Genomic DNA, 18,519 nt, shown 5'->3' with positions numbered 1-18,519 from the left:
AGAAAGCCGGGGGACTCATCTTAATAAACTTCTCAATCGAGCTACCGTGGCCTACCGATAGACCACCCTGTTCCTTCGAACTTCTGGTAATTTCTGCCATAACCTGCTGTGCAACGCTGTGTAAGACGGCATCTAAATCACTACCTGTAGCGCCTGAGGGTCCAGCACCCTCACTCCTACTAGCGTGGGCACTACCACTAGGGTCCATCCTGAAAAATAAGTAACTTAACTCAAAACCCCTTTCTCTATACATATCATTCAACTCATATAATATTTTTCCCTAATTAATTCATCTCTCCTGATCTTAATTCAAGGTTCAATCCTGCAACCTAGATATCCAACCCGACGATAGTTTAACATGACTTTCCTGAAATTGTCACCCCAGGAAAATCACACAAACCACCACGGAAGTCCTGCATCTAGACTACAAAACCATACCTCAAATTCCCTTATCCTATACTCTGGTATTATTACTCTAGAGTCTACAGAACCTAGAATCCTAGGCTCTGATACCAAACTGTAATGTCCTCAAATTCCTTAATATAAAATGTGACATATTAAATAGAAAGTCAACCCGAACCCGTGGGTGACATGGACACTTGTCAATCACAGCAAAAACCTAAGTAACAGTAAGTATAAAATCTCAATCATCCAACCGTAAAATATAATACCAGATTTTACTATATCATCAAAATACAATATTTATATACAACCTTCAAAACATCAAAATAGACCTAGGATCTTACTACAAAAATCTCCTGATCCTAGATCAAAGCTTACCTTTCTAGCGGGGAAGCTCAACTCACTCAACAACGGTCACGACCCGCTGGTCTCTCAGGGTCTCCTAAAAATTAATTAAGTTCGGGGGTGAGACACATCTCAGTAAGGAAAAATAAACTAAATATAGCTGTGTGACAACATGAGCATTTAATGATAATATAGATATACAATACATTTCATATATCTGTAAACATTCATCATAATATACTGAATCATCATATGCTTTCATATTTCCTAATAAATCATATTGTTCATAAAACATCTGTTATAACTGATAATACTGAAAACATACCTAGTATGAATAGCTAGCTGATGTCATGTATTACCCCTGATGACGGGTTGTGCAGCCCGAAGGCGGGACCCGACAATGGCTAGCCGACCACTGCCGAGTAAAAAATATCTATAAGTATGATGGGCCCACCACACCCTAGTCCGGACTGCCAGGTGGACGTCCAAACTCTACTGAAAGCCACATCGACTATCCATCTCCCACCCCCTCGTGGGGTGGTTATCACAAATCTGATCATAGGTATTTGATCTATAAGCTACGGTACCGTGCTCTTGAACTGAACTAAACTAACATTTGGGTTCTGATAACATATAATACATGATATTATAGTATTTTTCATAATTTCATAAATACGGCCTCGTGCCGAACGTTTCATAAATACGGTCTTGTGCTGAAATTATACATAAATATGGTCTCATGCCGAAATCATACATAAATACGGTCTCGCACAGAAATCATACGTAAATACGTCTATTGAGTCAGGTGTAATCCCAAGAGGGGAGATGAATTGGGTATTAAAAAAAATTCTAAGGCACTTAGTTACCTCTTACACCCTTCTTATAAATTTACCAATAAATTCTTGTTACTCAATTACTTAAGTGCAAGACTATCCTATCTATGCATGTAATATACACAAATTAAATGCAATGCTGAAAATAAAGAGTGAAGGGAAGAGAGAAGACAAACACAGTTTTACGAGGTTCAGCCGACTTGGCCTACGTCCTCGCCTTGAGCAACCACTCAAGGATTCACTAAAACCCTAGTCCTTAAAGTGGGACAGAGCTTCCTGTACAATTCGCTGCTTACAAGAGGCACAACTTCCTCCTACTCCGCTGCTTACAAAAGATACAACTCTCTCCTCACATATCGGTTCACACCCCGAACCATGTATACAATAAAATCTGGAAAATACACTCAAAACAATGCTTCTAACAAAAGCTTGTAGGTATAATTCAAATTCCTAACACATTAACATATGATATAACTTTAAGCTCATGAATGTATGAAAAACGATACAATCGTTTGATGTATGATATATGTCAACACAAAATTTGTATTTAATCAAAACTCTTAAGTAAAAATATATTTGAAATGCCTTGGAGTTAACTAGGGTTCTTGGTTCACTTTGTAAAGGTCCAAAAGTATGTTTGAACTGAACTCGTTAACAAAATCTTTGTCTTGAATACAAACTCAATAAAAAATCACAAAGCTTTATTTCATGTATTCAATCACAAACTGAGAATATTAATTTTCAGAAAATATCCCTCAATTAAATGTATAGTTGTAAGTACCAAGGATATTTAATCTAGTAATATAACTAAAATATATATCCTTTAGAAAATACACACTTGAATCAAAAAATCAATCAAGCAAGTTAAATAAGTTTTCTTAAGTAATGATCTTCTCAAAAATATATTTTACATGAATAGGCACACTCAAGATCAAAACTTTTCAATACTTAGTCAAGAACAAGTAATGAGATAAGATGAAAAGTCACAACACTAATAACTTGAAAGATCAAACCTAATACTAGATTGAAGTCTAGTAGAGTAAACAAGTTCCCTTTGAAAATCTGATTTGATTTGCCCAAGCTTGAAGATTTTAGATTGATGTATAGGCAATTGTATAACACTTTTCAATGATTTTGCAACAAGGTGTGTTCTTCTCTTTCTTGTATGTCTAACTTCTTTTCTAGGGTTTAGATATTCATAATATATAGTATATTACCTTTAGGATTGATCTCAGCCGTTGGATCAATAAGATAGCTCGCGAGTCTTTTTAATAAAAAACTGATTTTTAGACTTTCCCGCGAGTTCGGGCAACTGAATTCGACTTCAGGCCCTGAGGTTCCAGGGTCAGGCGACTGAGGTACCTCTGCCAGGTTCTGTCTTTCCCATTTAATTTTTCAGGCTACTGAACTTAATCTTTAGGCTACTGAAGAAATTCTTCAGGCGCCTGAGGTTAACTTTAGGCTACCGAAGTCCCCTCCTTTTTTTATTTCCTTTTTCTAATTAAAAAAAATATTTTGCTCTTTTTCTTGGGCCTTTTATAAAACATATATTTCATGATTTTCCAAACATTTCTAGGTCCATGAAGATTCCCTAATGATGTACATGAAATGCATGAATCCTAACAATCATTCTAAGTTATAAGCCTCAAATTAAATCATATGAAAATGTAATTACATGAGATCTAAATACCTATTCCCAAAATATTCTTGAATTTTGCCGCTTGCATCTCGATTCTCATACTCTTTGAGTTCCATGGTGCTTTCTAAAATGTATAAGCTTTACTTTATGGCGTCCATGACTCGTTATCTTTCCGTGCATGCTCAGTGTAAGTCCTGTTCACAAACTCAATGTATAGATCAAATATCAAGTGATTTATCATTATCAAAATAGAATTGGACTCTTAGAGTCAATAACGTCATTATGAAAATAATCATTTTATCATGTATTTGTCAGAATCATAATGTACTATATACTTTCATGATTTCTCAACCATACTGCATTCATATCATTATTATATCAAAATATTTCTCCATGTAAAATAATATTCATGCCACATATTTGCTGTATAAAACCATATATTGTATTCTAAAAATCATGATTTCTGGCATCTCATACATATATACACGTTTCAACATAATATCAGTATTTTTCCCAAACATGCATTTATTCCATAATATTCAAATATCGTACATATTTTCAGGAAATCAATTTGCTCATAAATAATAGTAATTTGCGTGAAAAATAACTACTTTAGTTTACTCCTTTACCTGACTACTGAGAAAGCCCCCAAAAATATCCTGGTCTAACACCTATAGGATTTCCTAATTAATACCCTGAAAATAGAAACTCTCAGTATTAAACTTCAGTATTTTCACGTGTATATCATTTCCTATAACTACCGTAAGACCAAATTTGGCTTAAAAAATCTTACCTCAACTCAAGGATGAATTCCAACTTGCTTTCACCAACGATCCGCTCCGGCAGATTTGGAGAGAACTTCCCCAGGAGCCTCATGGTGGCTTCAGATTGTCGAACCGGCGTCAATCCGACCCAAAATCAAAGAAAGAAGGAGAGGGAGCCGAAGGGAGGAGAGAGAGGGAGAGAGTTTGCTTAATTTTGAAGTTAAAATCCAGATTTTTGATATTTATAGGGCTGGATTCATCGATGAGCCATGTCATCTTTTCGATGAGTCCTTCAATAATTTCGTCGAAGAAATCTACTCCTCGTCAACGAAATTCAGTCTGCTTAAAAATCTTTCTCGGTATTTCCTCGTCGACGAAATTTGGCTTCGTCGACGAGGCCCTCTTATACCCTCGTCGACGAATCCCCTGTGTTCGTCGACGAGGCCTCTGATAATTACCCTTTCTCTTTGTTATTTTAAATATCATTTTTATTCGGGTTGTCACAATTTCATCTATTGAAAGATACCTGCGGTGATAAAACTCTAGAACTTCAATATGAATTTTGTATTGTGAATTTACTGAAGTATATAGTGTAAAGACCCGAAAATTTAAAAGGATTAAAATAATTTAGAAAAAAATAAATAAATAAAATAACAGATAAATAAATAAAAGGAATAGCGTGGGAAAAGAAAAAAAAATTAAATTAAAATTAAAGAAATTAAATTAAATTAAGATAAATTAAATAATTAAATAATTAGTTATTAAATTAAATATTTTTACATTGGATAAAAAAAAGCTAATTAGAATGATATATATAAGTTATCATTATATATATATATATATGTATATGATAAGTATAAGTTAAAATTATATATATATAGAAAGTAAACTTAAAAGTTAAGAGATAAGAAGAGAAGAAAGAAAGAAGAAGAAAGAAGAAGAAGAAAGAAAGAAAAAGAAGGATGTCAGAGCCTGATTCACGCCTCCCCCCCCCTGAACTGAGAAATTTCCTGCGGCCAGCCACCTCTGTCTCCATCTCTCTCCTTCTCTCAATTTCTTGGTGAATTTGCAGCGGATCGGGAAACAGAAAGTGCCGTTGGAATCTTGGTTCCGCTACTGACATTTCTATTGGAGCAGATTTTTCATGAGAATGGCTTAGGCACTACTCTTGGGGATTGGTAATTTTTCCTCATTTTCCCAATTTTGCCATTAATATGTGGTTAAATCGATGAACGGACACCACCACGGGGTCCTAGTTGTCGTTGTCGTCATTTTGACGTAGGTAATTTTCTAATTGGGATTTTCTAGGCCCTACTCCAAAGTGAGAGTGGAATTTGGGAATTTGACTAAATTTAAGGGTATTATTATTTATTTAGGAATTATGGCCCTAGGAAGTATTAAATTAATACTTTATTTAGGAATAATTTATTGGAATTAAGAATTTAATTTCAGGATCCGGGTGAGCGCCGCAAGTATTTTTTGGAGTCCCTGTTGGCGTAGTTCAAGAAACCAAGTAAGGGGAAAAATATATATTAAATCAGAATTTTTATGAATTTAATGCAAAAATAAATTGTGTTATATGTACGTGTGTATGTTTCAGTATGGGTAAAATGCCAACTGTTTAAATTATATTTTTTTTTCAAATTTAGGGCTATTTATTAGATATGTATATGCGAAAATGAACTGATGAAAGTGGAAAAATATTTTCGGAATATTTATGTAAGACATGAAAGGTATTTTTAGTATATAAACATTAAATGTTGGTTGGCTTATTTTACAGGCAATGTATGAATTTTACTGTTAAATTGTGTGGTATGAGAATCTGTGCAAATATATGTTAAATGTATGAGATGTAGGCTAAGTAAGTAAAACAATGAGAATAAAATATGATATGGACAATGTTGTCTGTGTATGTTAAATCCAACCATGTAAATGTAAGACAGCTGAAAGACAGCCATGTTAACAGATCTAGCACACTTCTGTGTAGACTAACTGATAACAGCTAAAAGGAGCTGTGTTAGCAGATCTAGCACGTTTCTACGTAGACTAACTGATGATGACTAAAGACCAGCTGTAATACGAAGTAATGAAATGAAATGTTATGCAATGAAATGACAATGAAAAGGCAATGAAATGAAATGACAAAGGTAAATGATGTAAATGGGAAAAAGTCACTTAAAGTGAAACGAAATGCAATTATGAACAAGAATGAATGTGCATGAATGTATAATTACAGAAAAGAATGATATATTATGATATTAGAAGTATGTATGTACGTAGAACATGTTACGATTGGGCGAGGCGTACCTTTCGCCTGAGGGCTTGCTGAGTAAGGTGAGTGCACTAGTAGCTTCAGATGTGGCAGTAGCTGCATAACGCACTAGGGCAGAGGGAACCTACTTGTATGGGCAGGTAGAATTCCCTATTTTTAGGGCCTTTTTCAGTAAACTATTGTTGAATGCGTGAGTACGAGATCAATTTAACACTTGAGGGCTTACTAAGTAAGGTGAGTGCTCTGGTATGTTTTAATTGTGACCTTAGGGTTACCTAAGTATCAGAGCAGAGGGGTGCTACTTGTATGGACGGGTAATCACCCCTATCCTTGGGTAATCTCGTGGTTTAAACATTTGTATGTATTTGGTTAGGATCAGAAAATGGTTTCCGAAAATTATGTTAAGGATTTTCAAATGTTAAATCTTATTTTATAAATAAACTCATGTTGGTCACACACTGTTTTAATATATGATTTCTTCCCTTACTGAGATGTGTCTCACCCGAATATGAATTTATTTTTTTTTTCAAGATTTCTTTGAGATTGAGCTTAGAGAGCTCGAGGTTTTTATAGCATTATTGGGAGATATAAGAAAAAGGGTATCAACATTTTAATGATGTTTTTGTAGAAAGTAAATATTTAAGTTTTATGTCTTTATGTTTTAAGGCTATTGATTAAGGAATGAGCGTGAAAATACTGAATTATTTTGGGAGTTATGTAGATTTATGGAAATGCAGGTGTTAGATGATTTAATATGGATTATAGTTAGAATTAGTAAACTCTGGTTTTATGTTATATGGAAATTATGATTATGTTTTCTGCTGCGTATGTTATGTTAATTATGGATTATTAGGTATAACGCGGCGGACCCGGGTTTAAGGGTTCGGGGCGTTACATATAGTTTTTGATCTATACTAATTAGCTCTCTGAGGAGCAATTTTTGTACATCTTATCTCAAATCTTTGTAGCAGATTGATAGATGGTTCGAGTGTTGAATTGTTGGACCAAACAAGGGAATATTGTTTGGAGAAGGCAGGCTCCAACCTTAACCAAGGAGTGTTGTAATCGGTAGTGTTCCGCCTGGTAAAGGAACGGTGATAGTGAATCCTTCGGTGGTTTTTCCAAGGGCGAGGACGTAAGCTGTGTTGAAGCCGAACCTCGTAAAACCTTGTGTTCTTTTTGTTCCCTACTCTTTACTTTTCAACAAAATTTATAAATTGTGTGGATGCTTTATTAAACTCTAAATTCTAAGTGTTTGGTTGTTAAATAGACCGGAAGGTAATTTGTTTTAGTTTGATCAGCATTGATTGTGGAAACCACAAGGGACTACGTTGGTTGATCATCTTTAACTTATTAAACTAAAAGTTTATTAAAAAGCTGAACATTGGGAAGAAGGTTGTTTGTGGAATTTAACAACAGGGCTTATACAAATTCAGTAAGCTTTACACATTACTATAGGGCTATTATTAAGTGATTGATTATTTTGTTTTGGTTGTGATTATATTGAATCAATTTTGTGATTGTGGTTGAGGTGTGATTATTGTTATAACACAGAAATATTAAAAAAAAGGGAATAAAATTTTTAAATCCAAATTCACTCCCCTCTTGGGAAGCTATCCTAATTTCACATCTTCTTGCCTTTATCCACCACGAAATTATCCTTTGTGAGCTTCCATTTTCCATCTCCAAAATGGTTGTCAAACCCTTCATCATCAAGCTTTCCGGTAGATATCAAATTTAGTCGAATATCGGGTACATGTCTCATATATTTGAGCACCAACTTGCATCCCAAATTTGTTTCTAATCAAACATTTCCCATGCCAACAATTTTTGACAGACCTTCATTTCTCATTCGAACAACTCCATAATAACAATAGTGGCACTCAATATCTTTTTTCGAAATTGAGCTGGACCAGCTTTTTGATTTATCATTGCGGTAAGAATATCTGCTTTTGCTTCTACCTCTCCATCGGTTTTCTGTCACAAGTGCTTCTAAATTAGAAGAGCCAACTGATTTTCTTCTAATTTCTTCATTCAACAACCTGCTAGTTACTTGGTTCATAGTAACAATTCCACTGGGAGCCGAATTACTAACTATCACAACCAAAGTCTCCCAACTTTCCGGCAAAGAGCTAAGAAACATTAATGCTTGCAATTCATCATCAAAAGCTATTTCAATAGTAGCAAGCTGATTGATGATATTTTTCATCTCATTCAAATGCTCGGTAATAAATTGCCACCTTTATATTTCAAGTTCACCAATTTTCGGAAAAGAAAAGCTTTATTTGTAACCGACTTTCTATCATAAAGACCCTCCAATTTTTTCCATAATTCATGTGTCGAAATTTCGGTAGAAACATGATGAAAAACACTATCATCAATCCATTGCAGGATAATACCAACGGTTTTCCTCTTAAGCCTATTCCACTCATCATCACTCTTGTCTTTAGGTTTTCGACTATCACGCTCAATAGACCCATCCAAATCTTTGCAAAATAAAAGATCTTGCATTTTTGTTTTCCAAGTTACCCAATTGCTTCTATTGAAGCTAATCATATGACCAACATTACCATCATGATTTACACAAATTTAATTCGTACAAATAACACGACTCTGATACCACTTGTTGGGAAAAAAAATTTATATGAACAATTCCCACAAGTAAATCAATGGAGTAATGCAAATGATAAATAAAAATAAGATACAAGAAATTTAACGTGGTTCCCTCAAATGTAGGTAATTGTAAGCTTAAAATGACTGTAGATTGACCATAGGAACCGAATGACCTTAGGACACCTTTTGGTCGACCAACGCCATGTCTTTAAATGACCTTAGAAAGACCTTAGGTCCCAACACAAGCATATAAAATAGTCCCCATAATCACTTATAATATCAGGGGAATAAATTGAAGTGTAAAAGGATTTAATAGGAAAAACTGTGAGAGGTCGGGTGACCGAACTTGTGGTGTTCAAAACACTTCGGGCACCCAAACGGTTGAGAAGTCAGCGGGTTTACTATGTTTTGGGCGACCGAACCAAATATGAATGTACCGTCCACGGGCGACCGAACCCCTGAACTGACTTTTTCCACCAACTCAGTTAATTGAACGTTTATGCTCAAATTGGACCTCGAGCAACCAAACACATGAGTTCAGTTAACCGAATCATAGACTAGGCGACCGAAACATGGACAGAATGAAATCGCCTCAATTCAGCATACCGAATGTACACTTACGCACCCGAACATTTAAAAGTTGCTTTTTTAACTCAGTCTATTCAGGTGGCTGAACCTTGGGTTGCTTTTTTTTTTTTTTATCGAGGTTAAAAGGCTTAAATAGGGTTAAAATTTCTACATTAGTTTTAAACAATTCTAATAATACCCCACATGTCCTAAACGGTCATAATTTGCCCAACTTCTATATATAGGGCCTCATTTGTGTGGATTAGCAGGAGATTAGTGAAAATCATTAGAAAAAATCCTTTCAATCTCAAAAAGCTTATTTTACCCAATCTTCTTCAAATCCTCTCATACATTCATTCCTTTGAGAAATCATAGTATTGTGAGAGTGCTTATTGTGCTATTGTTTTGTCATTGATTGCTTAATACTCTCAATATTGTGCTTGATTGTTTGTTGATTTTTTGAGAGTTAAGTAAAGAGTTATCCCACAGATTTTATTTAATAAATCTAGTGTTGGGAAAAACTCATTAGCTTGTGAATATTTTGCATCGCAATTGCAAGATTCCTATAGCTTTGATTTTGTTGTACAAATATTTTTCCAAGCTATAGTATTTTCAAACTACTCTTGTGCTTATTTCATTGAAAAAAAATATTTTGAATTAGTTTGAATATTTGATTAGCATATTTGAAACTCTTATTTGTTATTGAGATTTGATGTAACTTGTTTCAAAGATATAACTTGATTAAAACACTCTTGAGCATACTTGTTATCACATCTTGTTGAGTGTTGTTTGCACAAAGGTACACATCACTGAGCTTACATTTACCTTTATAGTTTATGTGCATTTGATTGATTACATTTGGTACATATCTGCTTGATTGAGAAGCATAATCACTGTACCCTGTTATATTGAGAAATCTGTTGTATTCTAGGCATGACCTGAGGGAGCGGTAATCCAGCCCGGTAAGGATTGGTTGTGAAGGTTGAGGTCAACCCTATGTTAATTAACCTGGTTGTAAAGGTTGAGTTTAGTCCTGTGTCAATTGACCTATTTGTAAAGGTTGAGGTCAGCCTTGTGCTAATTGACTTGGTTGTTTAGGTGCCACTCCACCCGTTATGTGAGCTTATAGTGTAATCCTTGTGCGGGTGTGCCAAGGCAGAAACGTAGACCTGGTTGTATCTACTTTTGTACAAAGTAGATACAAAAGACATAAGCCCTACAAATACACAAGAGTGTATAAATAAATGTAGTAAGATGAAAAGACTTCACCAAATATTTTGAGTAAAGCTCCAAAGAACCAACCAAAATGAGTACAATCAAAGAAATACCAATATGCTGTGAATACATAGCTGGAATAGCAGCAACAGGTTGTTACAACAAAGAAGACGACCGATGCGGTTGCTGGAGTTAGGTGCTGGAGCTGCAGACGTGAGTGAAAAACAAAAAAAATAGAGAAAAACTGAGGAGCCCCTTGCTGCTGTAAGTAGACAAAAAAAAAAAAAAAAAAAGGAGAAAAGGAGATGAAGGGGCGGTTGGTGTGCGTGAGACCTTTGAAAAAATGCAAGACAACAGTTGTCATACTTCCTAGAGAAGCCAACTTAATAAAAAATACCTTTCTAAAAGGCATGGCCCCACAAGAAGGAAAACCCAACAATTTTGTTGTAGAATTACTAGTTGGGAATGGTAGTCAAGGGGTGAGCATAAACACAAAAAGATGCCATTTTAGGTATTGCGAGCGTGAGTGTGGGCTGCCACGCACACATGGCGCGTAAATGATTATTTTATTATTTTAATTTTTAATTAATTAGTAATTATTTTTTAAAAGATTTATCAGGCCAAAGAAAAATATCTAAAATTTGTAAAAAGAATTTAGAGAGACTAAAATTAGTAGAAACCTAGAAGATAGAATTTTTCTTAATTTTTGTGTAAACAGCTTAAACCTTTCAAATCATTCAAAAAAATAAAAAAAAAATGAAATTGGATCATAATTCTTCAAAATTTTAAAAAAAAAATGAGCAAAAAGATAATGAAATTATAAGAATTTTTATCTTGATTTTCTTGGCATTGTGCTGGGTTAGATTGGAAAGAAGTCAGTGTCGCAATATGCGACGAGAGCAGAGACAAGCCCATGAAACTTTTTCTGAAAAAGGAAATCAAAATTAATAATTCCCAAGTTGAAAGGAGAAAATCATAATTAATAAAAAAAAGAAATTTTGCTAAAATCAAGGAAGATGACAAGAAGGTCAACGCCTATGGGTAAAAGGAGCAGGGGGCCGTACGTACCTTGAATCTCGATTGAGAAAATGGCACTGCTCCCTCTAGCTAGAAAGCTAGCTGTTAATCCTCAATCAGCGCCACTAAATTAATTAATCAAAAATAAGCATTCCCATTCATCTTATAAATTTCTCCGGTCACATATATGGGCTTCCTTTCCCATATGCACCAAATTTGGAAAGATCGTAAACCTATTAACATATTTTTAATAATTTATAAGAATAAATTTTTAAGAAAAAATTAATCACGTAATTATCGATCACTAAAGTCATAAATTGTTCTTATCACTTTAATTAATTTAGTTGAATCATATATACAAATTGTATTCAAAATTATAAAGAATCTTTTTCAATTTTTAAAAATGCAACATTTACATTTTCTTTTTATGCATGTTTGTTTTTTTTTTTTTTTTTATTTATAGTAGCTAGGAAATTATAATGCGATATTGCATTAATTTACTGATAATCTCAAAATCTGAAAAAAAAAAAAAATTAAATCCTCGTTTGAAATATATAATTTGAAGACACGTCTATTCTAACAGCTATATATAAAAAATCTTCAAATAATTTACCTGGTAAGAGAAGACAGAAGAGACAAGTGGGTGGGCAGTACAGTGGCCACCAATTTTGACTGGCGGCTACCGGGCATGTGCCTTTTGGACTGTTCCCAACTTAATTACTTTACGCGGGGCATCATGATTTCATGAGAGTGACTTTCGGACGCCGGATCCGCACTCCGCACAGTACTTGATGATGATTTTAGTGAGAATTTTGTTGCTTCCAACTGTCGTGCCGTGACGCTGAATTCATTTTTCTTTAAAATAAAATAAAATAAAATATTTTTTATTGAATATAAAATTGTTATTTTTATAAGATATTGTGAGTTTGGAATCCCTCATGCTGATGGGTTGCGTTGTTATTATTATTATTATTTTTTTTTTATTTTTTTTATTTTAATTTTTTTTTTTGTAGTTTTGAGAAGAGTTAATTTGGGATAAATCAATTTTTTGATGGCCGAATAACAGTTTTTGTTTATATTTAGATATGGATGGCTAGCAAATGCTTTTGAATAAATTTGTCTTTTGGGTTTCAATCCATCTTTTAGGAAATTTTTAGTAAGATAGACAACCTTTCAATGTAATTAACTCTTCTTTTCTTTCTTCTCTTTTTTTATATTGATCAAATCTCGATTATGTGAAAAACTACTTTCTGTTTTCTCTCCTTACTCACTTTTATATTTGGTTTAGTTAATAAGAGATTTTGTCCAACTTGTTGAACACTGAGAGGAACCCAAAGTTCTTTATATAGAATTTCACAAGTAACTCAATTCATTGAAGAATCATAAATGCATACATTTCCCCTTTTTCTTTTTTCAAGGTGAATGTGACTGGATTAAATGTGATGCATTTCTTATCGATACATTAATTAAAAAGATTCATGACTTTGATAAATGTATCTCCATTCTTCCAATGTGTACTTTGAGATTTTTCATTAACTATTAAAGATACATAAATTTAGTCATGCTCCTATATTCGTGAATTAGAAAATACTAATTAATTATTTTACATAGCGCGCGCGCACACACACACACCCGATCAAGTGATAAAGAACATCACTCACTCACACACATAAAATTTCAACACGACTGAGGACGATGGTAAAGGATGAAAATCTAAAGAAATCTTGCACATCATGAGAAAAAAAAAACAAAACTATGACAAGAATTTGGAATAAGGTGCACTGTTTTATGATTTTATTTTTGATATTGCATGCACGGAGACAGAAATTAGAAACAAAATAAATTAAGAACTAACATATTTAAACAAATCTAGTATTTCAAAATGTGGGCGCATTGAATACCATGAAAAGATATAATACAATTAGGTTAAAAAAAACGATTAAGTGTATCCACAAAAAAGTAATATTAATGTGACTTTAAGAAAGCATTTTATTAAAAAATGAAATTGGAGAGGAAAGAATGATAATCATATATTAATATATGTTTAGCTTCCGAACAATTTGTTCTCATAAACAAAAATAGTTATAATATAAATATGTGATAACTTGATAAAAAATTTAAAAATAAAATAAATCTAGAAATCTTGTTCATACTCGTGAGTCATCTATTTTTGTCTGAATAATTGTAAATGTTGTCAAAAGTGAGGAGGAGACATATCCTTCCATGTTGTCTGTATGCCTATTTTCTAGATGTGAAATATGTGCGATGGATCCCACATTTATTAATGTTGGACATAAGAACGAGAGTCATTTGCCTTGTATTTTACATCGAAAAAATAAATACAACATAAAAGGACAAATCCTTTATAACGTTTCTCATCAGAATGCTCTCCAAACTTCTTTGTTATAGTTGAAATGACATACAATAACGGTCAGTAGTTCCCACAAATTCCATTCAATACAATTTTTTTTTTTGTATCAATACAACATTTATAAAATAACAAATAAGTTGAGGAAATTCAGAACACAATATTTCTTTGTAAAAAAAAATCAAACAAAAACAAAAGAAAGTGAAAAGTTAACCCTATATTTTCCCATTATTCAAAAAAAAAAAAAAAAAAAAACCTATCAACTAAGTTTGGTATTATGCATGTGACATTCTCAATAACTAAACAACAAAACTGGTAAAATTTGACTGATTGCCTTCCACTTCAACTCTAACTCATTACTAATATTAGCTTCAAGTGATTAATGATGAACTTACTGATCCAGTTGCTTTTTACAAAAGAAAAATGTAGGGAAGAAACCGTTTCCTTAGTTTTGCGTCATGGATCTTCAATTCTTCACTTAATTTAGCCATTCTTAACTTTTATCAGTTATTCTTTTAGTTGGTCACCTGAGCTAAGATAAGATGTGATGCTAGGCATTTTAGTGGGAAATAACACTGCAAATGGCCTCCACAATTTAACCTAGAGATTATGATAAGGAATTAGGGATGAATTATTACTTAGGGATTGTATTCATGAATTAAAAGATAGGGATAGGGTTAGGAAGATATGGGGAGGAGAACAACAAGACAAATAGGCAATTGATATTTGCAAACCAAATTTATTGTTCCTCTAGGCCTTCAAGCTCACTATATATGGAGAAATATCAAGTTTATTAATTATGTTAAAGAGTGCACGTGCTTGTGTGTGGGAGGGGGCAGTATAAAAGAGTTTTTTTGTAACAAAACATGCTTTGGAAGGCAACAAAAAGTGCATTAAAAAAAAGAAGCAATAGTAGCACTTAAAAAGTTGATGTAAATAGACAAGAAAATGAGATGATGGAGATATTGTCTTCAGCATGTCTCCTCTTTCCAAACAAGAGCTTCAAGGATGAACAAATTAGGTTAGAGATGATTGATGCATGAAAATTGTTTTCACACCATAAATCCTTGCATGATAAATTTCATCATAATTTCAAAATTTGGGCTTTGATCTCTTCCTTTCCTCTCTAAATTGATTTGTGTGATGTCTCTGCAACCATGAATGGCTAAATATCAAAATTTCAAGTTAACAGTGTGTATATTAACTTCGAATTTGAAGACCTTAATAGATTTGTTTTCCCCGCATTGTCTTCATTTATAGTTGTTTTGATAGGAAGCAACACATGATCTACTCCTTGACCATCTATGCTGTTATCAAGAAAGTAAATTCCACTTAGTCATGTGGACCGTAAAACGGACACGTGGAAACCCGGTGTGTAATCCAAAAAAAAGATAGTAAATTCCACTACAACTAAAACGGCCAACAATAGCCAATTGGTAGATGCAAATTGCAGAATTGCCTCTACATATTAAATAGGAAACACCAAAGTGATTAATTTGAGGCAAAGCAATAAAATGCCCCAAACACCCTTAAAACTGCCCCTACCTATCCCAAAAATTTCAATCCCTACACTGTTAACTTCTATATATCCACCAAAATGAAATCATACTGAAGAAAGTGAAAAGATGCCCTTGCTCTCTCCCTCTCTTTCTATCTTTGCCTCTTCGATCATCCCTCCCTTACCTCGTCGACCGTCTCTCCCTCTTTTGATTTTTTTTGAAAATTCTGCCCGATTTTCATCTTAGTTGACTTTGTCGTTTGATTTTTAGCTTGATCAACTCTATGTTGTTGTGCTTTGAAGAGCTTCTTCTTTATCCCTATTTCTCCACTGATGCTCCTTGCCCTATTTTAGGCTATTCATCTCCATTCAAGGTAACGTTTATAATTTTTTTTGCCATTTGGGTTGAAGATTATTGTTTTGGGGATGATTAAAATTTGAATCTCTATTCAAATGCACAACATTTGAACCTCACTGTTTAATCTCCATTCAAATGCACAAAATTTTATTTGAATATGGGTTGAGGGTTACTGTTTTAGAGAAGATAAATGTCTAAGGCATAGGATGAATAATTTATCTTTGTATTGATTTTGATGAAAACCATCTCCCTTAAAACTTGCCTAGAAAAAATCACAATCTCTATTCGTTGAATTTGGAAAATAATTCGAAACTATTTAATTAGCTATAAACAACAACTTATTGTGTTCCTTCAATTTGGCTGCATGCTTTGGTGATGAGTGGTAAGTTGAATCCTAAAACTATGTTATTTTTCTTGTCTTAAATTTCCATGAATTAATTTGGAGATGCTGTATTAGTATTAAATGGTCATTTTAATCTTTGTTGTGGTAATCCTATTGTTTTATCATTATGTTAATCATCATATATATTATTTGCTTGCTCTCATTTTGTGCAACACACACAAACACAGGGTAAACCAATGCTAACTAGGCAATAAACTTAAGAGTAACTTCATAATATACTTCATATAAATATGTGTGTGTGCATGTGTGTGTACGCGTGTGTATGTATTCAGGAATGTGATCGAAGAGCCCCTGCATGTACAAGTAAATGAAAGTAAATGATTTAGTACTTGATTTTATTTTAAATTGATTATCAAGGAATTTTCAATATCTCATTATTTTTTCATGTGCCCTACATTGAAATGTCCATATAAATTAAGAATCATCATTAGCATCTACATATTTAGATCTCATCATCATCTTTAGTTGTCTTGAATGAAAGAAGGCATAGTTAATGCATTTGTCATAACTTAGCGTAATGGAAAAAATAGTAAATTATAATTTGCAGCCAAAATGGTTAAGATTGTTCTCTATTTGCCTTAATTTGTAGTACTTTGGCAAAGGTGTGTTGGTTTACTTAGTTTGCCATGAGGAGTTGCCCAAACCTTTTTAAAGGATGTAGGGGATTTGACCTTTGAGAAGTAAGGTGTACTTCCAAGAGGGGGGAAATTTTCGTTTCAAAACTATAGTCAAGTATAACCCTTTTTCAATTTAAGTTTTGATCTAACGAATTTATATTCAGCAATCACACTTTCCAACTAGCAACATAATTCTTATCAACCACCTTATTTATGTTAACTAACAAGAGATGATACTGCTAATTCAACTTTCAGAATTTCAATAGATGAAAATTCAGATAAGATTTTCTTTTCAGTATACTTCAAAGATAATATCGATTTCTGAAAGTTATCTTGAATTTTCTTGTAATCTTGTTTCAATAGAATGATTTATTAAACTCGGTTTTAATATTTAGCACTTCAGTATTTGAATCCAATGCTTCAATACATAATCAAATTTTAGAATCAATTATTCTTTTAAACAATGAACAATGATAACTTCAATAATAGATTCAATAAGCCAATCTGAAGTGTCTTGTAAAATAGACAAGGTAATCACACAAGATATATCTCAGTTATATTTCAAGAACTTCAATATTCAGAATTTTACCAATCAATTAATTACTTGATTCAAATACCAATTAAGATTAGGATTTTAGTAAACTCTCAATATCCAGTAATTTAGTATCAAAGCAATCTAATTTTTAAATCCAAACTCAATTCGTTGATGTTAAAACCCAGATGATAAATTCTAAGTATCAATTTATGATTGTAAGAAACAAATCTTAGAATCTTTTGTAGTAAAACTCAGATTTAATGAAATATAATTTTAGAGATTTGATTTTGTGAAACTTATAATTCAAAATACCTTTCATGTAGAGACCCAAAAAATATAAATAACAAGAAAAGCAAAGAAAAGAAAGAAATTTGATTTGGTGTAGACCAAACCATCGACGATTTGGTGGAAGCCCAGAAAACCATCGATGGTTTTGAGTTACCGCGCCCAGGTAAGGGTAAAACGGTAAAATTGAGTTTGGTTAAAACCCAAATCGTCGACGGTTTTAGGGCAAACCGTTGACGGTTTTTGCTGCGGGTCTGTGGGCTATATAAGGCATTCAAATCATTTTATTTGGGAAAATCAAAACTCTCCCTCCTTCTCTCTCTAGGGCTGCGACTATCACTCTCTCTCACTTCGATTTCTCTTCCGAAATCAGCCCAAGTAAGCTAATAAACACAATTTTGGGATCCTGCCGACGATTCTTTGCAATTTAATCAGAGCGGATTTGTGTTTGGGGTTCCTAGGCACCACTCCAAAGTTGAGGTAAGGAAGATGAATGAGTTAATTGTTTTGGAATTTAACTGGTTAATAGGAGTTTATGAGCCTAGGAATGTTAAGAGGATAATTATTCTGGGATTTAGTCGATTAAAATGGAAAATATGATTTCAGGGTTTTGAGCTCCAATTGCCGTAGATGTCGGTTTAGGATCCTTGCAGGCATTCTCTTAGTAAGCAGGTAAGGGGAATAAATTATGACAGATATTTTTGGTAGTTAACTAGTTGACTTAAAGTACGTGAAAATGAAAATATTGTATATGGTTTTGGAATATTGTGATATGGATATTTTCCTTG

The sequence above is a fragment of the Malania oleifera genome, chromosome 10 (genome assembly GCF_029873635.1).
Source record: "Malania oleifera isolate guangnan ecotype guangnan chromosome 10, ASM2987363v1, whole genome shotgun sequence".
In the NCBI taxonomy this organism is placed as follows: domain Eukaryota; kingdom Viridiplantae; phylum Streptophyta; class Magnoliopsida; order Santalales; family Ximeniaceae; genus Malania; species Malania oleifera.
Note: the sequence above shows the minus strand (reverse complement) of the source record.